Raw genomic sequence first — 24611 nt, forward strand, 5'->3', positions numbered from 1 at the left:
CGTCTCCGCCACTGACTGGGGCATTGGCGGGCCTTCACGGCCTTCCTTCCCTCGTGTGAGCCTTTGGGTGCTCCCCCTTGGGCTGGCGATCATCCTGGTGCGCCGTGAGCCACTTTCGAAGCCCCAGGCTTGGTCTTTTTTTTCTTTTTTAAGATTTTATTTATTCCTCACAGACACACAGAGAGAGGCAGAGACACAGGCAGACGGAGAAGCAGGCTCCCAAGGAGGAACCTGATGCGGGACTCGATCCTGGGATCCTGGAGTCATAGCCGGAGCTGAAGGCAGACGCTCAACCTCAGAGCCACCCAGCCGTCCCTCAAGACTGGCTCTTGACCTTACTCTTCCCCTCAAGATTCCCGCACGACCAGAGGTTTCTGGCAATTCTCTCATTGTTTTCTGGGAAACCGTGAGGTGGCCAGCTTCCAAGATGGCACCCAATGGTTCTTCCCTTTTGATAGTCACATTCTGTGTAGTTGTCCCCACTTTGATGAGGACGGACCAGTCTGGTATTAGGACTAACAGAGCATCAGGGAAATGAGGGGGCCTTGTTACTTTGGAGGATAGGTCACAGAAGGCACGGCCATGGCTCTCTCTTGGGCCACTCGCTCTGGGGAAGACAGTTGTCCTGTGATATGAACACATCTGACTCGTGAGGAAGTCTTTGTGAAGAACTGACACTTCTTGACAACACCCATCACCGAATTGCCAGCTCTGTCCACACCCCACCTTGGAATTGGATTTTCCTACCCGGCCTCAAGCCTTCAGATGACTACAGCCCTCCTACGCATCTTGATGCCAGCCTCACAGAAAACCCTGAGCCACAACTACCCAGGTAGGCTATTCCAAAATCCCTAGTCCATAGGAAATGTGCTACATAATGGTCATTCTTGCTTCATACTAAGTTTTCATGCAATTTGTGAGTGAGCAACAGGAAACTGATACATAATAGTTCGGAGCCCACCTGTGGCCACCAGAAGTTCCCGCACATTCCTCTCCCTGCCCCTTTGCTGGGCTGTGATAATGTTTGTGCTTGTATAGTATTTCTCATCTGGGACCTGAATAAGTACTTCTTCAGTAATTTAGTACTCAGTTCTTACTAATTTGGAAAAATCAGAAGTGGTGAGAAAAAAGGCAAAATAATATTTTAAGATGTGATGGATATAAAAAATATAATTGGATTTTAAAAATTGGGAAAGTTAGCTCTAAGAATTATCAAGGAGCCAAACATATCCCTACCAACTATCTGAGACTCTGGAAGGATACACCGGGCTGCTGTGTTTTGGGCAGCCATGGAGACTGCTGGAATTGAGGTGTTTTTTTTTTTTTTATAAAGGATTTTATTTATCCACTCATGAGAGACACAGAGACAGAGGCAGAGACACAGGCAGAGGGAGAACCAGGCTCTCCACGGGACTCCCAGGATCCCTGGGATCACAACCCGAGCCAAAGGCAGACGCTCAACCACTGAGCCACCCAGGCACCCCTGGAATTATTATGTCTCCATTCTGCTGTGTACTTGTGAAGGTGAGATTTATTTCCTTTATGCTTGCAAAGATATACTATGCAAGCCCTGCACAGGAGCCAAAATGACATACAGGTGAGAAATTGTATGTTTTCATCTGCTACAGTGGAAGTTTTGCAGGTAATACATATATATATATTATATATATGGGTGAGGCATGAGTGGGTGAGCATCTGGCCTGCCTCCATGGGGCCTTGGGCATATAACTGATCTACGACTGTGTGCACCTTTGTAGGGTGGGAGATAGGAGGTCATTGTGAGGGTTCAGTGAGATACTTCATTGGTGCCTCCTCCGTTCTGTTCTACTTTTGTCCTGGTTGTGGTATATGATTGCGTTGCCTTAAATACTTGCATTACCAACCAAACCCCAATGTGGTTGTAAAGGACAGGTCAAATAGCACACGGTGCCCTCGCAAATAGAAAAAGAGCCTGATGAACCTTGACTGATGTTTAACATAATCCAATCACCGTGTCTTAGCTGGCACATTCACTGAACATGATTAAAACAAAAATAGGATCATTTACTACACCGAGATTATTTTAAAGTTTTACCTGGTACAATTAGTAGAAACTATTTTGTCATTGTGATTATTGATTATTATTAAAATATAATGAATTGTTCCTTGGGCAGACAAAATGAAAGTGAAATATAATCTTTCCTGTCTTCCCTGAAATGAGAAAGTATAGAAACGGTGTGTTACCCCAAAGGATTTTACACACATACATGATTTTGAAAATGAAATGCTTCCATATGTTGGCTTTTTTTTTTCCTATTGATGAAAGCTTATGATTTAATGTTAGCCCCTAATGGACATCTGTAAGATTCATCTTGCTAATTTCTGAAGGTGTGGAACAAAAATGGTGTTAAAATCAGCTGGCCACTTCACAGAATGATGGATGTTGGACACCAGAACTACATGGATATAGCTCTCATTGTCTCATTGGCTTAAAACCATACCAAGAAACAAAAGGAAAATCACTCTCACTTTCAACTTTTGACTCTGAAAATCACGTTTTGTTTACAAGCTGATTTGGCTGATTACTTAAAATTTTGTGATAGAAATGAGGAAGAGAAGCCCTTCTGAAGCCCCTGCTCAGCTGTCTCCCAGGGACCCTGTCTTACTCCTAGTGTCCTGTGTGGACCCTGCAGATCCATGTTTTTTTAGGGATCTCAGAGATGTTTGCTGAAGCACCCAGGCAGCCGGAAGACTGCTGGCGGGTTCACTGGTGTCCTTTTACTGGAAGCACAGTGGCCTTTGTTTTGGTAATACATTTACATAAGAGTGAAGACTGAAGGCAGTTGAGCAAGGCAATGTGTTTATGACAGTTTTGATCCCCCCTCAGGCATCCTGGAGCCCTAATCCGTTTCTTGCTTACATCCAGTGGGACTGACTCTGGTCTGCAGATGAGGAATATGGTAACAGAATGTACTCTCTGTATCCTTCCCACTCTTACCCACACCTGGCCCCACCTTGGCACCTGCCCACCTGCCAGGAGGAACTGGTTTCTGGTGTAAAGAGCAGAGATGGGCAGAGGAGGTCCCTGTTTACTGCTCCCTGAACTGATCTAATTTTGTTTTATTGTTTTAGTTTTGGATCAGGGAGAGCAGGACTGGTCCCTTTGGTCCAGTAGCAAACCTCAGAATACATGAGGTTTGGGTTTATATGCTAAATTATGGTCATCATTATGGAAGATGCAGTGGACACCACTTTTCTGACTCACCCTCTGCTTATAGAAAGCTTCCTTGTGCTTTATAGGAGCTTGAGAAGCCTGGGCTGTCACTGGGAGGACAGAACATGTGACGTGTCATTGCGCCCCCCCCCCGCCCCCCTGCTCCACTTTGGGATAAGAGAACACATGACATGTGTCCCATTCCCCCCCAGCCCCCGCACTGGGGTACTGGGGTAAGAGAACACATGATCTATCCTCTCCTGCCCCCCCCCCTCCCCCCGCCGCCCGCAGGCTTATTATAGGGCAGCAATCACTACTGGAAGGATACTGGAGAAGCAAGTTCAAAAGTCTGTCTTTAGAATGTTGTTGCCTCAGCTCACTGTTTCATTTTTTACAGATTTATTTATTTATGATAGACATAGAGAGAGGAAGAGAGAGGCACAGGCAGAGGGAGAAGCAGGCTCCATGCCGGGAGCCCAACTCGGGACTCTATCCTGGGACTCCAGGATTGCGCCCTGGGCTAAAGGCAGGTGCTAAACCACTGCGCCACCCAGGGATCCCCTCAGCTCACTGTTTTAAACAGTGACCTCTGCCTTGCAAGAAGCCTTTGACATTTGCAGCTCATTCCATTTCTTAGAGGTTGAGGAAGAGCTTACCACATTAATATGTGTGTATGTATATGTGCCCGTGTATGTGAGGGTGTGTGTATATTTATGTCTCCGTGTGTGCTTAAAAGATAAACTGAGAGATGTTAAAAAATTTTAAGGGTTTATTTGAGCAAAACAGGTGTAGCCAAGCTGGAAGTAGTTAGGAGAGCTCCATTGACAAGCACTCAGGGAGAGACTTTTCTAAAGAAAAGGCAGAAGCAAAACAAGAAAATTATTGATTGGCTATTGCTTCAAGCCTAGTTGGCTGTTTGCAGTTGGTTGTTCTTAGGTTTTGATTTTGTAACTTTGAGGTATTTATAGGCTGAGATTTTGTTTTGCTTACTCAGGTTGCAAGGCCATCTGAGCCAGCTCGGTCTAATGGCTTCCTTGTTTAATTAATTTAACAGTGTGCATGTGTGTGCGCATGTCTTTGTGTGTGTGCTTGTGTGATTGCATGCATGTAACTGTGTGGCGCACATGTATATGCACATACATGTGCATGCATGCATTTTGATTTTTGTGTTATGTTTACTCACAATACATAACTTGTGGTAACCTCTTTTGTACTTTGGTTTTTGTTTCTTTTCCTACTGTTGCTTTTCACTGTAATGTTTGTATGTAATAGAAAAGATTTTGAGTCTCCAAATACTAGACTGCAGCTTCACAGTTAATGGGTCAGGAGGACCTTAGTATTATGGAAGAGACAGGTTATTAAAACCTAACTCCATAGAATAGAAGCAGAAGTCCTGGGAGCAGTCATGTCCCTGTTCTAGATGGGAGGTGTCTGTTGCCTGGTGACCAGAGAATAGGGCTTAGCCAACAGAAGATATCTAGGGCTCCTGGGAATGTTGGCAGGAGATGCCTGTCCAGGGCTCCTGGGAAGGGCAGCAGCTCCCAGCGTAGAGGTGCCCCTGGTCCCATGTGTCTCCAGGCCCTCAGATTGCTGTTCAGACTGTGAGAATAACAGCATGTTGCTGCATCAGAGAAAGAAAGCAACTGCTCCACACCACCACAGTCAGTGTGGTCTGTAAAGACCAACTGATGCTTTAAGATATTTTTTTCTTTTTTCTTTGCTTCCTGTCCATTCCTTTACTTTTTTCTTTCCCTCTCCTTTCTTTTTTTGTCTTGCCATCTATCTCTGTCTCTCTTTTCCTGTCTCCCTCTCTCCTTCTACTTTGTCCATCTTTCTCTCCCTATGTCCTTTCAAAAATAATCAAATGGTTATAAATCCCTTTTTCTTTTAGGCAACCCTCACACAATCAGATGAAATGTGGTACAATATTTACCTCAGTGCGTAACCATGTTTTTCCTATAGACATAGCATTTACTTTTTAAGCTTTTCTTATATTTACTCCCATACTTTTTTCAATTTCTTATGAAGTCTTTTTCTTAAACGTGTGAAAGCATAATATTACTCCCTGTACTTCTGTTTAGTAATCTGGACCCAGGAGGCTTTAAACTATGTATCTGGCTGAGATAAAGCCATGGAAACACAGCAGAGGCTGATGATTTGAGTGCTTTAAGAAATTACAATCCACTGAGGTCAATTTATTGGGGTGGGCTGTGTATATGAGTCATATTTACAGGCTGGTAAAGATGAGAATAAAAGCCAATACGTTTCTTGGATGCTTTGTTCATTAGGCAGTCTCAGTGATGTGCTTGCACCTTCACACTTCATTCTTAGCTCCCATGATGTCCTATTGAGTTTCTCTCCATTTCATTCTTAGCCCCATCTTGATATCCTTACTAAGGTTCTCTCCATTCATGGAGTCTCTGAGAAGTTAAGAGACTTTCTCCAGGCCACACAGTAACCAGAAAGCCAAGATTATAACCTAACGCAGCCTGCCTTCCACCTGAATCTAAAATGTGTAGTAATCATACGAGTATTTTTTTTAATTTATTTTTTATTGGTGTTCAATTTACTAACATACAGAATAACCCCCAGTGCCCGTCACCCATTCACTCCCACCCCCCGCCCTCCTCCCCTTCTACCACCCCTAGTTCGTTTCCCAGAGTTAGCAGTCTTTACATTCTGTCTCCCTTTCTGATATTTCCCACACATTTCTTCTCCCTTCCCTTATATTCCCTTTCACTATTATTTATATTCCCCAAATGAATGAGAACATATAATGTTTGTCCTTCTCCGACTGACTTACTTCACTCAGCATAATACCCTCCAGTTCCATCCACGTTGAAGCAAATGGTGGGTATTTATCATTTCTAATAGCTGAGTAATATTCCATTGTATACATAAACCACATCTTCTTTATCCATTCATTTTTCGTTGGACACCGAGGCTCCTTCCACAGTTTGGCTATCGTGGCCATTGCTGCTGTAAACATCGGGGTGCAGGTGTCCCGGCGTTTCATTGCATTTGTATCTTTGGGGTAAATCCCCAACAGTGCAATTGCTGGGTCGTAGGGCAGGTATATTTTTAACTGTTTGAGGAACCTCCACACAGTTTTCCAGAGTGGCTGCACCAGTTCACATTCCCACCAACAGTGTAAGAGGGTTCCCTTTTCTCCGCATCCCCTCCAACATTTGTTGTTTCCTGCCTTGTTAATTTGCCCCATTCTCACCGGTGTGAGGTGGTATCTCATTGTGGTTTTGATTTGTATTTCCCTGATGGCAAGTGATGCAGAGCATTTTCTCATATGCATGTTGGCCATGTCTATGTCTTCCTCTGTGAGATTCCTGTTCATGTCTTTTGCCCATTTCATGATTGGATTGTTTGTTTCTTTGGTGTTGAGTTTAATAAGTTCTTTATAGATCTTGGAAACTAGCCCTTTATCTGATATGTCATTTGCAAATATCTTCTCCCATTCTGTAGGTTGTCTTTGAGTTTTGTTGACTGTATCCTTTGCTGTGCAAAAGCTTCTTATCTTGATGAAGTCCCAATAGTTCATTTTTGCTTTTCTTTTGCCTTCGTGGATGTATCTTGCAAGAAGTTACTATGGCCGAGTTCAAAAAGGGTGTTACCTGTGTTCTTCTCTAGGATTTTGATGGAATCTTGTCTCACATTTAGATCTTTCATCCATTTTGAGTTTATCTTTGTGTATGGTGAAAGAGAGTGGTCTAGTTTCATTCTTCTGCATGTGGATGTCCAATTTTCCCAGCACCATTTATTGAAGAGACTGTCTTTCTTCCAATGGATAGTCTTTCCTCCTTTATCGAATATTAGTTGCCCATAAAGTTCAGGGTCCACTTCTGGATTCTCTATTCTGTTCCATTGATCTAATCATACGAGTATTAAAGAAAATCTGTAGCAACAAAACACCAGAGAGCATGAATCAAAAGGTAGCATCTAAGGGTGAGCTTGTAATCAGGATTGCAGCTCTTTCCCATGGGCTGATTTAATTAAATGCTGGTTCTGGAAAGATGGGAAGGGGAGAGGAGATTGTTAGAAATGTACATTGAATCAGGTGGGACTGCCCTCTGTTTGAAGGGCTTGTGGATTTATGTTGGGCTAAAGTTGGGATCTGTGGCTTAAAAGTGAACTTTACACTCCTTTGCAGACCATGAAGCCTCTTTGTTTCGTCATGCTGTGATTCCAACCTGGGACCACAGTTGAGCAAGAGGAAAAACATAGGTACTCAGGCTTGAGTGGAGGACATGCCTGAGAGTATCTAGATTGCCCATTCGTTTGATTATCAATGCTTCACCTCTTTGCCATAAGGGTAAAACCTTGCAATTCACTTCAGTGTAAAGTCAGGATTATAATTCTTCATGATCAGCATCTCTTTTGAGAGTCCAGGTTTAGAAGATTTTACAAGTGAAGATTTTTAATTCTATAAACTCCAGACTTTCCCTACTCTTCCCCTGCGTGTGTTGCCTCCCTAATTTGGCAAGCTCCTCAGCTGATATATCTGCATTAATTGCTAAACCCAGAGGCTAGGAAGTAAGGCTCCTGTGTTCTCTCTCTCGTTCCAGGACTGCTCACTTACTTTAGTTCCAGCAGTGGCCTCAAGTGAGTTGATGTAGGGCACCCCTTACTCCCCAATGTGTTAACTTCAAAATGACCCAAAGCTGCTGGCATTCTGTGTGTTCTCTTAGGCTCTTCCACAGTCTAGTGGATTTCATGATTAGAAAATAATTTCATTCTCTGAAGCAACTTAAATATGTGCTACACTGGGAGAACATTGTTTCAGTTGCTGCTGCCTCCCAGCTGAGACTTAAGAAAACAAAAGAAACAATTTCACATGATAATATTAGCAAATGCCTCGTCTATAAGCCCTGTCTTCACGCCCTTTGAATTGCATTATCTCCTCTCCGTATTGTTGACTTACTTGCATAAAGAATTTTGCTCTACAAAGCTGGGAAAATTATTTCACACTTGCTTTGATCACAAATCTGTTGAGGTGGTTAAACCATTCAGTATATTCAAATGTGGTTAGGTTTACTAAGAGAAGGGAAAGACAAATTGTTAGCATAAATCAAGAGGCCTAAGTGCTATCTTGAATATTTTCAGATGGATTTAAAAGGTAGTTTAAGGGGTGCCTGGGTGGGTCAGTGGGTTAAGTATCTACCTTGGGCTCAGGTTATGATCTCCGGGTCCTGGGATCAGGCCCCTACTGGGCTTCCTACTCACTGGGGAGTCTGCTTTTCCCTCTCTCCTCTGCACCCCACCCCACTTGTACTTGCTCTCTCTCAAATAAAATCTTTAATAAAAATAAAATAAAAGGTAGTTTAAATTTAAGAAGGTCAGAGATGCCAGGAATTTAAAGCATGCCCACTGTTCATTATTGCAGCAGTATTCCAGTGTCACATCTCGTATGTGTCATCTGACATCTAGATTCCGTAAAGCCAAAATGAGGTCACCATGACAACCATCTGTGCCATTAATTCATTGTTATGAGTTAAGTTGGATTAGGATCTTGGCTAAATTACGAAATGTTTGGTCTTTGTTTTACTTGACAACCATTTGGTAGCTGTTTGTATTACTTCCAGTTTCTGAATTTTAGCAGCTAATGTTGCCTTTTTTCTCTTCCTTCCCGAAAGGAGTAATCACTTCATAATAGAGTTTGTAACTTTACATAATAGGAGTTGGCTCATGATTTTGCAGGGGGTTACATATGGTAGTGTATTTACTTAATTTTTTTTTTTTTTTTGAGAATACCTTGAAGCTTTGAGGATTTTATTTACAGTGTTTTATCAAATTATTACCCATTGAAGTACGGTTTTCTGGAAACTTGCAAAATTGAAAGATTGGTTTTTGATAGGCCCCTTGTAAATTATGGCTGGAGGAGCAAAAATGACCTAAAATTCATGAAAAAATGTGGGACTTCATCCAATTATAGTCACTTACCAATAACAAAAGTTGCCTAAAGCATGGTTATGTAACTAGTTTGATATGGGAAGTTGAGTTGCCAAGCAGCCTGGGGAAGTTGTCGCTGGCCTGCAATGGGCTATAATGGGCTGCAGAAGCAAGCCTAGGAATCTGGCCAGCTTGGAGGAGTCTGCTGGGGAGGCTGTGGGTTAGAACTGGTAAGAAAAAAATATGCTACATTATGAAACTTTAGCAGGTGTAAATATGTATTAATAGCTTTTATTAGTTGCAGTATTGTTTAATTACATTAACTACAAATAAGAGTCAATGAGAAACAAAGTTCAGTTTAGGAATTAAAGTCTGGATGTGATGAAAATTAAAGAGGAAAGTAGATGCTTTGGGTGGAGAAAAGACCCATAGATCAGAAAATGTAGGGTGGAACCAATAGATCTATATATAGTGGTGGGGGAGGTGAGGGAGTAAATTTATTCATGGCCTTTTATCCTAGGGTAGAGAAAGTGCTGGAAAGAAGGGCTAGTGGGAATTATTTTGGGCTTTGAAATCAGACAGACTTGAGTAATGCTGGCTTTGACTTTGTTATGGCAGCCCTAGGAAGCTGATGTAGGGTGTGTATAAAACAGTGAAATGATAAATCACCGGCAAAGGAAGTAGTTTTGAATCCCAGCTGCTATAGCTGGGAGCAGTGGTGTTTATAAATGAAACATAGAAAATAGTCATGGAGGACAGTGCGTTGAAGAAATGGTGGGAAATCTTCCAGATCATTCAGAGGCCTAAGCATTTCTTTTTCTGCTTAAAACTTTTGAGGTTTTAGCAAAATCTTCCCAGTTGATATGTAGAAAAGCAGAGGCGGCATCCTGTCCTCTCTGCCCACTGTAGCTGCTCTACATACTGAGCTTCCTGTGTGGTATGGATTGATGAATAAGAACAGCAAAACCAAAGGAAGTAGATGAAGAATTGCCAACCTGTTACTTGGTTTCAGTAGAAACACTGAAAGGCTTGAACACTGAACATACTGCATCCTGCGAAGTGAAAACATTGTGTATTTGACAACAGTTTTTGACAGCAGAAAGTAGCCAGTTTGGCTTAGACCAGGGGTTGGTAAACTTTTACTGTAAAGGGCCAGATAGTAAATATTTTCAGCTTTGTGAGCCATACAGTCTGTTATAAGGTTTCAACTCTGCTGTTGTAGTATGAAAGCAGCTACAGACAATATTTAAACAGATGAATGTGGCTGTGTTCCTATAAAACTTTATGTATGGACAGTGAAATTTGAATTTCATTTAATTTCAATGGGCCTTGATGTTTTATGATTCTTTTGATTTCGTTCAGTCATTGGAAAATGTAAAAGCCATTTTTAGCTTTTGGACCATACCAAAACAGGTAGTTAACAGGATGTTACTGTGGGCTGTAGTTTGCCAGCCAGTGGCAATATAGATAATGGGAGAAGCAGGATAGTATAAGACAAAACAGGTCTGAATTGAGATCGAATCAGGCATACTTGCCCAGGCACTTGAAACTACAGTTTTCTTTCATACTGTTGTTGATGGGATAGGCAGCTAGCACTACATCTGTAGTGTAGTTAATTCCAGTTCATCATATATTTCCTACTGTGCATATCTCTGGTTTTAGTTTATCCCCCCAACATGATGATTATTATTATTTTGAAGATTTTATTTATTTATTTATGAGAGACACAGAGAAAGAGAGGCAGAGACATAGGCAGGTCCCTGGACCCCAGGATCATGACCTGAGCCGAAGGCAGACACTCAACCACTGAAATATCCAGTCATCCCCCCTCAACCTAATTATTATTGTTGTTTATACTTTAAGCCCAAAGTTGAGAGGATGGTGGTAGTTCTAAAGACATTCCTTAACTGGGTCAAACCATTTTTTAAAAGCTTTTTGCTCTATGACTATTTTCTATCTGATCTACTTGTCTTTGTGCTCCCTACCTGGTACTCTGTAGCAGAAGCTCACTCTACCTCTTTTCCTCCTGAGCACTCAGCTAGGCCACATTTCTTAGTTTCCCTGGCATGTGGGGTGGCTGTGTGCTTGAGTTCTGTCCAGTGGAATGTGGCTGAAGTGACATGTCACCTCCAGTCCTATCCCCAAACAGCCTCATGTGCAATGTTACATGCTCTCTTTTTCCCTCAGTGTATCTGGAAGGCAAGTTCTGTATAGCCCCAGAATTTGGAAGATCCACAAGATAGAAAAGAGGTGCCTCAGGAGCAGTGTCAGAGGAGAAACTTGTACACTGGAATATAGTGTGAGCAATAGAGAAATGTTTATTGTCTTGAACCAGCAGGGCTGTTTGTTACTACAGTTAATTCTACCCTAACACATATTCACCTTGTGAAGATGGGGTATACTTGAGAAAATGGTGCCTGTAGAGAAACGATTTCCTATGTTAGTGACCGTTCACTCACACTTGTTATATTTGGTCATCCAAAATCATTCCTTCTCTCCAGACCTCTGTCTTGTTCCTCATGATCACTTTCTAGGACTTCCTGAGCTAGCACATCTAGTAGTCTGTGCCCCAGTCCTCATCGGCTAGTTGATTGTCTCTCTTCTACACTGGGTTTTGCCTTGCGAGCCATTCATGGTGCTCAGATGAATTCTCTGTCCAGTTTTCCTTGCATCTTTTTAAACTTTCAATTTAATGGATGACTAATAGCACAGAAAATACATTTAAAGGATATAAAAGTGGAATGTGGGTGCATGTTTCTGTGAGCTAAAGGGAACAATGGGGGTATGTGAGGAATGTGAGTCAGTTCAAGAATGAGGTCATAATGTTCACTGAGGACAACTCCATGTTAGCTTGGAGCTTAAGAGGGCAGACTGGCTGTGTGTGATGGGTCATGTATTAATTTGGGGCCTATATACTTGTTATGGTTTGGTAATTTTTTTAAATTAAATTTAAAAATTTTAATTTTTAAAGCTATTGTATATACTAGTAAAATATATTAATGACCATATGGCTTGTATATATATTCTATAACATACATAATATATAATTGTCAAATGTAATGAATGTTATATAAAATATAGACAGAATATATACCAAGGCATATTATTATATTCTAGCATTATGTAATGTGTATTATAGAATATAAATGTGGACGTCCATTCACATTTTTATATTATTAAAGTTAATATGGATAGAATGCTGTAACCTATATGTAATGTTATATTATTATGTTACAATTATAAAATTTAAAAAATAGAGATAATTTATATATAAATTTATGATTACATTTTATATTATATAACATGTAATAATTTCATAATATGTATATTCATATACAAATACACATGATTATTGCATTTATTCTACTGAAGCAGAAACTGAGTTTTGTTTTTTTCTCAAGATGTAGCACTTTGTTTTTCTTTCTTTTTTTTTTTTTTTAATTTTTATTTATTTATGATAGTCAGAGAGAGAGAGAGAGGCAGAGACATAGGCAGAAGGAGAAGCAGGCTCCATGCACCGGGAGCCCGACGTGGGACTCGATCCCGGGTCTCCAGGATCGCGCCCTGGGCCAAAGGCAGGCGCCAAACCGCTGCGCCACCCAGGGATCCCGTCCGGGGTTCACTTTGTTTTTCTAGATGCCAATTGGTTTACTTCCTGATATAAGGAACACAAGATTATGGGTAAACTTGAGTTTCAAATCATGTGATTGCAGAGCACCTAAGCTTTTGTCTCACTATATGCACCTGACAGCACAAAGCATTCAGAGTCCCTGCCACCAAAAGCAGCTTCCTGGGTGTTTTAATGCAATAATCAAGTTAGTTGTCCACTCACACATTTACAGGTTTGCACATGCATGCGTAATAGTGCCTGTGATTCATTTGTCAGAACACATAGAGCCTGCTGTGAGAATGGGTACAGGGGCCAGTTTCCATGAGTGGAAACTCTTTTGGGGCAGCACACATACCTAATTCTAGCATTGCTTTGTGTACTGGCTGTTCTCTACCACACTTGCCTTTCCTACTGCTTTTTCCATGTCAGCATGGAAATGCCATCCTTCTAGTAGTCAGGGCCCTGAAGCCTTCTATCTGTCTTTCCCTCCAGCTTGCCCCAATCCAGCCTTTTAATTCTCCCTGTGAGAATTGTCAGAGATGACCTGAAGTAGAACTAACCTGCTCTCTGTTTATCAGTGGGAGAAGACAGGAAAAGGAAAGAAATGCTTCTAGGGAGAAGAAAATCTTGGTTGGTTGGTAAAGATGAGGTTAGAAAATTCTGTGCAGGTCCTAGGTTGTGTAGGTCTGCTGAACAGAATCTTGCCCCATTGTGGGGTCTGGTGATGGGGGGGTGCAGCATGGAATTGTCTTAGCTGGCTTGGAGGGAGGCAGCCAGGTACTGCCACATTTGCGAAGACATCTTTTGGAGGACATAGAGGCCTTTTTCTTGAGCACAAAATAACACAACTTCTGAATAATATTCCATTGTATATCTATACCACATCTTTATTCATCAATCAATGGATACTCGGGCTGCTTCCATAATTTGGGTATCAAAAAACAAGGAAATCTTGCCATTTGTAACAATATGGGTGGATCTCAAGGATATAATGCTAAGTGAAATAAGTCAGTCAGAGAAAGACAAATACCATATTATTTCGCTCATATATGGAATTTAAGAAACAAAATGAACAGAGGGGGAAAAAGGGAGACAACCAACAAACATTCTTTTAAAAAATTTTTATTTCAATTGAATTAATTAACATATTATTGGTTTCAGAGATAGAGATCAGTGATTCATCAGTCTTATATAACATCTAGTGCTCATTCCATTGCATGCCCTCTTTCATGCCCATCACCCAGTTACCCCATCTCTCCATCCATCTCCCCTCCAGCAACCCTCTGTTTGTTTCCTGTGATTAAGAGTCTCTTACGGTTTGTCTTCCTCTCTGATTTCATCTTGTTTTATTTTTTTCCTGTTTTCCCTAATAATCCTCTATTTAAGAAACAGACTCTTAATTATAGGGAGTACACTGAGGGTTACCAGAGGGGAGGTAACGGGATGGGTGAAATAGGTGATGGGGATAAAGGACTGCACTTGTGATGATGAGCACGGGGTGATGTATGAAAGTGTTGAATCATTGTATTGTACACTTGAAACTAATATAACACTGTATGTTAACTAACGGGAATTAAAATGAAAACATAATAAAAAATAGAGGGGGTGTAGACTGCTTCTGGATAATGGAGATGCATGGGGATTGTGCTAAAAGGCAGATTTTGATTGTGTAGTTCTGGATGGGGCTGAGATCCTGCATTTCTTTTCCTTCTCTCTCTCTTTTTTTTTTTTTTTTTTTTAAGATTTTATTTATTCATGAGAGAGAGGCAGAAACACAGGCAGAGGGAGAAGCAGGCTCCAAGCAGGGAGCCCGATGCGGGACTCAATCCCGGAACCCTAGGATCATGCCCTGGGCCGAAGGCAGACACCCAACGCCAAACGACTCAGGGATCCCTGAGATCCTGCATTTCTAAGAAGTTCCCAGGTGATGCTCATACTGCTGGTCTCCACAGACTGTATATTCAATAGCCTGGGGCTATACTTTCATATTTTCTTTACCTGGTAAAACTTCAAATCCCTCTGCTTTAATCCACCTATAATGGCCCATCTGTACTTCTTAATCTGTTTCCTTTATTTGACTTTGGATAAACTGCAACTATCTTTGATGTTTGGGGGCTAGATCCATAGGGTAGGGATCTTTTCCCCCATTTGAACCATTTATTATTAGAATCCTCTGAGAGGCATTTAAAAATATGAGACAGTGTAAGATTTTATAGGTGAATAGTTTCTCACAAAAAAGCCCCATAAATTCTCTTAGAGATAATGTAGCAAAATCTATTTCAGACCTTTTAAATTGTGAATTGTAGTGAAATTCACATAACACTAATCATTTTAAAGTGAACAGTTTAGTGGCATTTGGTATATTCACAGGGTTGTGCAACCACCTTCTTTATCTAGTTCCAAAACATTTTCATCACTCCAAAATTAAATGCTATGTCTTTGTGTTTTCCCCTCCCTTTAGGCTTCGAGACTACCAATCTACTTTCTATGGATTTGCATCTTCTGGGTTTTTCATGTAAATGGAATCACACAATATTATCCTTGTGTGTCTGGCTTCTCTCACAAGCATCTCTCACTCGTATCAAGGTTCATCTACAGTGTAGCATGTATCAATATTTTGTCCATTTCCATGGCTGGGTAACATTCTATTGTATATGTACACTGCGATTTGTGTATCCACTCACCCTTTAATAGACATTTGGGTTGTTTCCACCTTTTGGCTATTGTGAAGAGTGCTGCTATCAACATCTGTGTAAATCCTGCATGTTTGTTTGTGTAGTTAAGGGAGTGATTTTCTGAACAATACAAGATGTTGTATTGATGTTGAAGTTAGTGAATGGAGGAGATTCATCAAAGGTTTGCCATTCTCATATTCAGATTCAAAAATGAAAATTATTTTCTAAAGCTGACTTCAGGGTACTCTAAATTGTTATAAGTGATAAATTATCTGTGAGAGAAAGTCCTCAACTTTTTTTTGAGGAATCCTGGGGTTTCTAGGAGCACGAGACTGCGAATACAGTCACATGTAGTGTCCTATCACAGGGGATCAAGAGTGGTTTCTTCTCAGGATCTGTTTGAAGATGCACAGGACTTTAGAGACACACCTCCATGCCCCATATTGGAGATGTCTACTTTCCTGCTAAGGGTAGGGTTTCACATTTCTCCCTCTTATCCTAAGGCTATTAAAAGTCAGAATCATATGGAAGGTCAACTTACTGAAATGGAACATAAATATACATTCATCATTTCTTGGACCCAGAGGGCCTTCCATACTTTTCTGGAAGTTAGTTGGAAGGAGAAGTGTGTGTGTGTTGCTGTCATACTGTTTCCCCCCAAACAACAGGGCTTATCTGCTGTAAGAGGTCATCAGAGCGTACAGAAGCTGAAGTCTGAAAGAATGAGCATGCCCGATGCCAATCACTCCAGGCTGAAAAATGTGATGATTTCTCCTTGGGCAGCTGCATCGCATGTCTTCCCATCTGCCCTGGAATTAGCCCCCTGTGGCCAGCTTGTTGGGCTGGGCTGGCAGGAGAGTAAGTGCTCCTCAGCTGCAGTGGTGACAGGCGATGCTGGGGGGGCAGATGTCAGACTCCTGCCCAGGATGTGCTGAGACTGGTCCAAAATGGCTTGTCAGCAAATGGCACAGTAAGTGATTTGAGGGAGATGAAACATGGAGCCCAAATGAGTCAGAGAGCCAGGGAACCTGACACTGGTGGAATTAGGAGGCTGAGCTTGGTTACAGGGCTCGTGCATCAGAAGCTAGCTCTCTGCATTGCTCCTGCATTTTCCTAGGTGGGAGGTCCTTGGACAGGAGCTGAGGTGTTGAACCATCTGGAGCATGGGAAATGCACAGAAGCCTTAAGGTGAGATTTGGCTACAAGGGAAGGTTGATGGTGCATCTGGGGAAAAAGTCACTGTATTAAGCATGGCATGTCTCTAGTGTTGAGAGACCTGGGGAAGCCAGTAAAGCCAGATGCATTTTGAGGGAAGCATTCTTGATTTTATAACTTGAGTTCACCATACTTCTCTAATGGAAAGTATTAAAGTCAGGAGTGATGGTTACAATAAAATCAGGGATATTTTGAGTTCTCATTGAGGCAAGTAAAGGGTAGGTTATATGTGGAAAGAGTATATACCCTCTGGTTGGCTCTCTTAATTTCAAAGTTGCCTGCTTAAACATTCTCCTGCATCAGACATGGTCCTTCTTCAGAGGACTTGGACACTTCATGTGTTTGTAGCTGTCTTCTGCATTGTTTTGTGGTATTGCTTATTCTTTTTAACTTTGTCATACCAGTGAAAGACACTGTTGGTGGCTTTTTGATACAAATTTGAAACTGTTACCAGTCATCGCTAGCATTTTTCAGTTAACTTATGGCTCAAACTCTAAATATGTGGGCATCTTTTCTGGAAGGCCATGAACCTATGCAACAAGAATGGATAAAGCCTGACTGGCTTGCTTGGGTGCTCAGTATGTAAGGTGGTGGGGGAGGGGGAACTATATTCAGTAGAAGGGATGTGAGGACAGAGACAGCTCCAGACATGAAAAACAAAACAAAACAAAAAACCAGAAAACCCCACCCCAAACACTTTATAAAGCTGTGGAGTAAGAGATTGAACTATGGAAAGCCCAACTGAAAGTTCTCAAAGACTTAAAGTTTTTATAAAGGTGGGAAGTGGAACCACTGCCCAAACTAATAATCCAGACAATAAAATTGATCTGAAATAAACAAGCAGAAAAACTTAAGTATATGTTTGTGTATGTGTATACATGTATGTATATACACACAACACACACATATACTTTGTAATACATATATACAAATATATATACACAAATGGATGAATATAATCTTCACATTCGAGTTCAGTATTTAACCAATTTTTAAGTATATTATACTAAAGTAGAATGCTTGACACCCCCAATCCTTCCAAATATTTTTAAATATTTTATTTATTTATTCATGAAGACACAGAGAGAGAGAGAGAGGCAGAGACACAGGCAGAGGGAGAAGCAGGCTCCATGCAGGGAGCCCAACGTGGGACTTGATCCCGGGTCTCCAGGATCACACCCTGGGCTGAAGGTGGCACTAAACTGCTGGGCCACCAGGGCTGCCCTCCAAATATTTATAGTTAATATTACTGTTGTAATTTTTCCTGAGTACATTTCATAAAAAGTATAAATTCACTCAGCCCAGCTTATATAGTAATAATTACTTGTCAGGAATAAAAACAGGATTTTAAAGTAACTTTGTCATTGGAATGCTTTGCTTTGCTTTAGTGGCACATTTTTAGCCTGCATATTTACTGGTGTTTGTCATGGTGTTTTTTTGTCTTTAGTGCTGTTGACCTGGACTAGCTAGCTCTGCTAGGTGGTGGAGAAATGGCTCTTCAGTCTCAGATTTATGGTCTAATTTGCTCACCAGGCCTTTAAGCATATGGGCTGTGGGGAGTGATTTTAACTGTGTTGAAAACTTCAGGCTTCTACTTTTTACTCTCAGCTGAAGTTGGAAACATTTCAGAGTAAGGAGAGATACAAAGATGCATGACAAATTCTACAGAGCTATGAAGATGTGTGATGTAGTCTCTGTCTTCAAGGAGTTTACAATCAAGTGGAGGCATTAGGAACATAAATACATGAACAAGACATCTGAGAATTAGAAGCAGTAAATTAGGGTTGTAGATTTGAAGTGCTAGAAAATTGTTGTGGGCAGGGCTGATGATACTCCAGGCTGGATGGCATAGGAAAGATGGTGCAGTTTGAAACATTACAGATTTTGCAAGATAGACAAGAATCTGCAGGGTACTGCAGGCAGAGAGAAGCAGGAAGAGTGTGGGATCACTGTCTTCCCCATCCAGCATTTCAAAGATTGGTGGTATTTATAAATTCTAAGAACTTACTTAAAACCTATTTAGTATCAAAGGAGTTCTAGTTGTATCCTGTCATGTTGTGACATTTTCTCTCCAACTATCCTCTGGTTGTTGTCACGTGAGCTTGTATTGTCATGGAAACAACTATTGATAATACACACTCCAGAATATAGCTATCCTAAAAATGTGTAGTTTCAGATTCATAGTCTTGTAAGGGGTGTGGTCCCTTTCTATTTGAATATCAATTGGCTACTTGTATTAATCTGCTGGTTTGTCTTGCTGACTCCTTCCTCACTGCATTGATGAACTGAGGGAAAATAATCATGAATGTTTTCCTTAGAAAGCATCATTATTTCAGTGAGCTTAGTAATCACATTAGACTCTCCATAGCAACATTCCTCTGTTGTTTCATTCAGTTAGCTGGTAGGTATTTTCCTGAGTCCTCACTGTGAGCTCAGTTTTATGGGGTTACAGAGCTGTGGCCTGAGGGAGCTTCCGTTGTGGTCAGGAAGACAGATGGTAGCCATAACACAAGTCATGTAAGTGCTGCAGTGGAGATAAAGTGAGCAGAGAACTGAAAAGGAATCATGAGGCGGTAGATGGGAAAGGTCTCCTCAAAGGACAGATCTCTGAACTGACTCTTGAAGGATTTTAATAGCCAAAGAATAGTCAAGAATTTCAAGTCGAGGAGTAGCTTGAACAAAGGCTCAGGGCAGTGGAAAGGCAAAGGTGGATTTGGGGTGAAAAGGGGTGGGGTGGGGATGGCAGAACCAAAGCAGCCATTTGTGGTAGAGCCTTTTGCATGCTGCTGAGGCTAGGTTGTAGGGACTAACCTTCCTGACACCTTGATCTTGCACTTCCAACCTCCAGAAATGTGAAAGAGTAAATTTCTGTTTTTGTTTTAAGCCATCTAGCTTGTGCTACTTTTTACAGCAGTCCCTGGAAACTGACACAGTGGCAGTTTTTAAAATGAAAAGGTAATATGGGAGCATTGTTGATAAATATTTTTTTAAAATGAAAGGTAATATGGGAGCATTGTTGATAAATATTCTCAAGAATGTGATTCCTTTGTAAGAGAAATAAGCATTCTTCCTGATTTATGGTTTTTCTTCTAAGTATTATTAATTTTTTTCTGTTTCTGTATTAGCTAATGAATATTACGATTTTTCATGGTATTTTGCCTTGTTTCACCTAGAATTTTCTTCTAGAAAATTCTATTTAAAGAGGGATTTTTTTTTTTTTTTTTAATGAGCTCTATACCCAGTGCACAATGTGGGTCCTAAACTCACAACACTGAGATCAGGAGTTACATGCTCTACCAATAAAGCCAGCCAGGTACTCCAGGAATTAATTTTTGATAGTATTTAAGAATGCTCCCTTCCTCCCTCCCTCCCTCCGTTATAGTTTGTTGGTCCTCCCTCCCTCCCTCCCTCCCTCCCTCCTTTCCTTCCTTCCCTCCCTTCAGATTTTATTTTTAAGTAATCTGCACACCCAATGTGGGGTTCAAACTTACACTTCCAAGTTGCACACTCCACCAACTGAGTCAGCTGGGTGCTCCTCTATTTTCTTATGAACATATAACCTTTTTAAATTTGAAGATATACACGTAAGGCTACTGTCAACAAAATGGGATTGTGCTTTATAGTCAAAGACTACAGAAAAATCTACCCTCTTCAAATTGTAGTGAGTTACTTTTGAGAAAAGTCAGAATTTACAAAAGCCAAAGTCCATTTGGGCCATCTTTTCTTTTTTTAAACACTGTTCTAAAGTATACCAAATTTTCATCACTAATTATTTCTCTGAAATACAGAGAACTAAAGAACCAAAGTTCTGTACAGAATTAAAGTTTTTGTTTGTGTCAGTTGGTTGTTTTTTTTTTTTTTTAGTTTTTCTGCTCTGGCCAGGACTTGCTACACTGTGTGGACACTGCAGTTGCGTGGCCACTGTGCTTGTAGTCTCCAGCTGCCCCAAGTTGGCATGTCTGAGGGCAGCATGCAAGGTGGTCCAGCTGCTTCAATAGCCCCTCCCTTGCAACCCACCCAGCTCCTGGTGGTACCCCGGACAGTGCTGGCAGGGAGGAGCTTTGCTCGGTGTGCGCTGGCTAAGCAGGCAGAACTTTTCTGCTTGCATCCTGCGTGAACATGAGTGCGATGCATCTCTGTCTCATTTCCCCAGTTACAGGTAATGAACTCTGTGGTTTTGGATGTGAGTGTTTGAAACTGCATCCTCTGCATCTGCCTTATTATGAAGCTGCTCTAGACAAAACATCATCTAAATGAGATTTTCTCTCACATATTTGGTGTGTAGGAGGAGGCAACTAATGAAACTGTGGATGTTTCAGATCTATCATGGAAAAATACACAGCATGGCTGGGTAATGGCATCCAGCAAACTCACGAATTAGACACATCTTGTTATAATAACCAGTGTTAAGGAGTAAGCATTTCTATTTTGAACTCTCATTTCAGAGGTGGGGTGAGCCATATAAATTTTCATAGCAGTGATTTGTTTATTTTATGATTTCCCTTCCTGACCCTTCTGTCTTTCCACCTCTCCAAGAGACAGGCTATTTGGCTTATTATTGGTTTATTGGAACTTGTGCAATTCAAATATGATTTTTGTTCAAAATACAACTTGTCATGCATCCAGAATCTCATTTGGCAGGGGCCTTTGCTATATAGAACCATATCAAGATTCCAAATAGGAAGGTCTGAATAAGAATGTCTGTCTACAGGCCATGAAGATTTTATCTCACTTTTTTATAGACTCCAAATCCAGCTTCCTATGAAGCTGATTAGTAAATTAACACCAACATGTGATGTAGGTTTTACTTTAGGTAGAGATGGAGGGTAAGGGACCCATGTTAGTGCTCCCCAGCCTCCCCTCATCTCTGGGACCTTCCTTCCCTCAGGCCACAGTGTCTTCTAGGGACCATTCCACCTGGCAGATAAAAAAATTATGTGCCTGTTGTTAAATGATGGAAAAGATTGATACACATATTTAACAGGCTTTATTTTTTAGAGCACTTTTGGGCAGTATTGAGCAGAAGGTACAGACATTTCTCAGACATGCCCTTCCCAACTCATGCTTAACCTTCCCTATTACCAATATCTCCAAGGTAGAACATTTGTTACAATCAATGAGCCTACACCGACACATCATAATCACCTAAAGTCCATAGTTTTTACATTAAGGTTCACTCTTGATGTACATTCTGTTGGTTTGCACAAATGTGTAGTACACGTATGCATATTATTGTGTCGTAAAGAGTGTTTTCACTAATACTCTCAAGTTGTGCCCTAAAGATCCTCTGTGCTTTGCATACTCCTTCCTCCTTTGCCCCTCCAATCCTTGTCAGCCACTCATCTTTTTATTGTCTCCATAGTTTTTCCTTTATCAGAATGTCATGGAATTGGAATTATGCAGTATGTTGCCCTTTCAGATTGGTTTCTTTCTTTTAGTAATATGCATTTAAAGATCCTCCATATATTTTCATGACTTGATAGCTTGCTTGTTTTGGCCATTGAGTAACATTCCATTGTCTGGATGTACCACTACCCATTCACCTCCTGCAGGACACCTTGGTTGCTCTCAAGTGTTGGCCGTTATTAATAAAGCTGCTATAAGCATTGTGTGTATGGTTTTGTATGGATATAAATCTTTAGCTCATTTGAGAAAATACCAAGGATCACAACTGCCAGATCATATTATCTTAATATCTTTTGATATCTTATAAAAAATTGAGAGTTTAATTGTACAGCTATTCTAATGTAAAAGAAAGACAGTCTAAGAAAATGTATGAATTGGCCAGTGGTATTGGATGCGTTGGGGATGGTGGACCTGTCTAGTTCCCTTAATGCCATTCTTGGTGAGTGGTAAGACGTGGTAGCCTTGGGTAAGACTGCACAACCTACTTCATTAGTGAAAGAGGATTTGATCACAGGCTTGCTCAGAAAGGAAGTATCTCTTTAGTCTCAACCTCTAAAATCTTGACCTCCCATTTTTTCACCTTTCCCACTTCAGCTTAGTACTGCTGCTATTTAGGCTTGATGTTAATGGAATGGAAATTACAGACTCCTACAGCTTCTTCTCTGAGCATGTGTCCTATGCTGCTTCTTCGTCAGTCCCTTTGCCTGCCTATCAATAAGAACTGAAGGCCCCAAATGGTGCTTTTTCCTCTACAGTTCTATACTTACCCATCTGTCTCTATAAATTGGTTTGCTTTCACCAGTCTCTACAAATATGCACATCAGATTCATCTTATAAAAGCTTTTCCTTAACAACAACTTCTAGCCATCATCCTGTTTTATCCTTTGTAAAAGGAATATAAATGCTCACCAAAATGCATACTTCCCTGTCCTTAGTGTGGAGATGTTGCTGGGAAATAAGCAATTTTGCCTTGAGGTGGGGTAGTGATTAATAGTGAGTAATCCCTGCAAATGGGTTAGAAAGCATCCTTTTGGAAAGAGGTGAGGGAGAGTGGAACAAGAAAGGGGAAAAATCCTGGGTGTCCAGATCATCCTTGGAGGAAACCCTTCTGATAACTGGACTACATTGGAACAAGAGTAAACTTCCAAGAAGCTATTGAGACGTGTGGGCTTATTTGTTACAGCAGCTCCTATTACTCTGAGTTCAGCAGGCTACAACGTATTGGTCCATTACCTGTTTTTATAAATGGAGTTTTGTTGGAACACAGCCATGCTCATCCATTCACATACTTTCTGTGGCTGCTTTTGCACTATAACAGCAGAATTGAGATGTTGTAACAAGACTACATGGCCATCAAAGCTGAAAATGTTTACTTTCTGACCCTTTGCTGACAGAGTTTGGCAACTGATGCTCTAAGTAATATTTGAGCTCAAAATGTCTGCTGAGAAAGCAATACCAGGTGGATGAGAGATACTACCTGGGGCAGTGGAGGACAGAGGACAGACACCTATGGATCTGGTCCTTCATTTGCTCATATGAGATCCCCAAAACTTCCGAACTTTTGCTACACACACACTCTAAGTGGAGAGAAAATCAAAGGGAGGAACATGTTATCTAATGCCCCTTTGCTTACCTGAAGGGGTTGTCTCATCAGTGTGCATCAGAATCATCTGGAGGCCTAGTGAAATGCAGACTGCGGGCCCCACCCTTGGAGTTTCTGTTTCAATAGGCCTTGGGGCGGGGGGAGGCCCTGAGTCCCTGCATTTCCCACATGCTGCCAGGGTGTGCTGGGTACCACTGGCAGAGATTATTAGATAGGACTCTGCTTTGCACTGGATTGGACACAAAGTTAATTTTTTTGTTGCCCATTCTGTGGGCGTCAGTGGAGAGAGCTTGTCATGGGAGGAAGGTGTGATTACTTACAGGTTACCCCCAGGTGCTTTTGCTGCTCTTCCAAGTTGTTGTGTGAGCTCTGTGACTCTGCTGCTCTAAAAGTTTTAGATTTTTAAATTTATTTTTTTTTTAGTACTCGTGATTTTTCTAAGGCAATGATTACGTGAGACTAATCAAAACCATATGTTAGGATGGATCATCTGCAGTTTGCTAAAGGGTAACCTCCCTGCAGACTATTGGCTTATAAGCAAAGACACTGAGCTCTGTAGGTTAGCAGCAGGCTCTGCAGGCTAAGCGTGGGCTGTGATGTTTGGTAGCGAGGTGCCTGGAAGGCACCATGCCTATGGCTATGCAACTGTTTCAGCCCCAGGGTCACTGGGATACTTTTCTTAGGACTTTTTCCCATTATTCTTTCAGGGGCTGCTGCTCCTCCTTGTCCTCTTCTTCAAGCAGGACCCTGTATGTTTTGTGTTGGCCAGGATTCTTCTCTGAGAGTGATGTGGGGCAGGCCCTGGAGCTGGGGCTCCTTTTGAAAATCTTCTCATTTCTGCCAGAACCATCTCATCAGAGGTCTTTTAACCCAGGAAACGCAGGTGGTAGACTTTAAAATCAAGTATTGGGTAAAGGCAAAAAACAAACAAACAAACAAAAAAAACTATTGAGTAAAGGCAGAGGGAGGGGAAAAGGAAAAGAAGGAAGATGGGGAGAGATGGAGTCT

At 41.2% G+C, this 24611-nt stretch overlaps 1 long non-coding RNA gene across 3 annotated transcripts in view; it reads left to right on the forward strand.

Annotated features, from left to right (window-relative positions):
• The window catches only part of LOC144308088 (uncharacterized), a 478315-nt gene that overhangs the window by 41872 nt on the left and 411832 nt on the right, over positions 1 to 24611 (forward strand). For all 3 annotated transcript variants that reach the window (XR_013374734.1, XR_013374736.1, XR_013374735.1), the window contains exons 7-8: positions 174 to 832; positions 1334 to 1524. This is a non-coding gene — a long non-coding RNA (uncharacterized LOC144308088). The remainder of the gene's footprint in view (positions 1 to 173; positions 833 to 1333; positions 1525 to 24611) is intronic.

This window comes from Canis aureus, chromosome X (assembly GCF_053574225.1).
Source record: "Canis aureus isolate CA01 chromosome X, VMU_Caureus_v.1.0, whole genome shotgun sequence".
Taxonomy (NCBI): domain Eukaryota; kingdom Metazoa; phylum Chordata; class Mammalia; order Carnivora; family Canidae; genus Canis; species Canis aureus.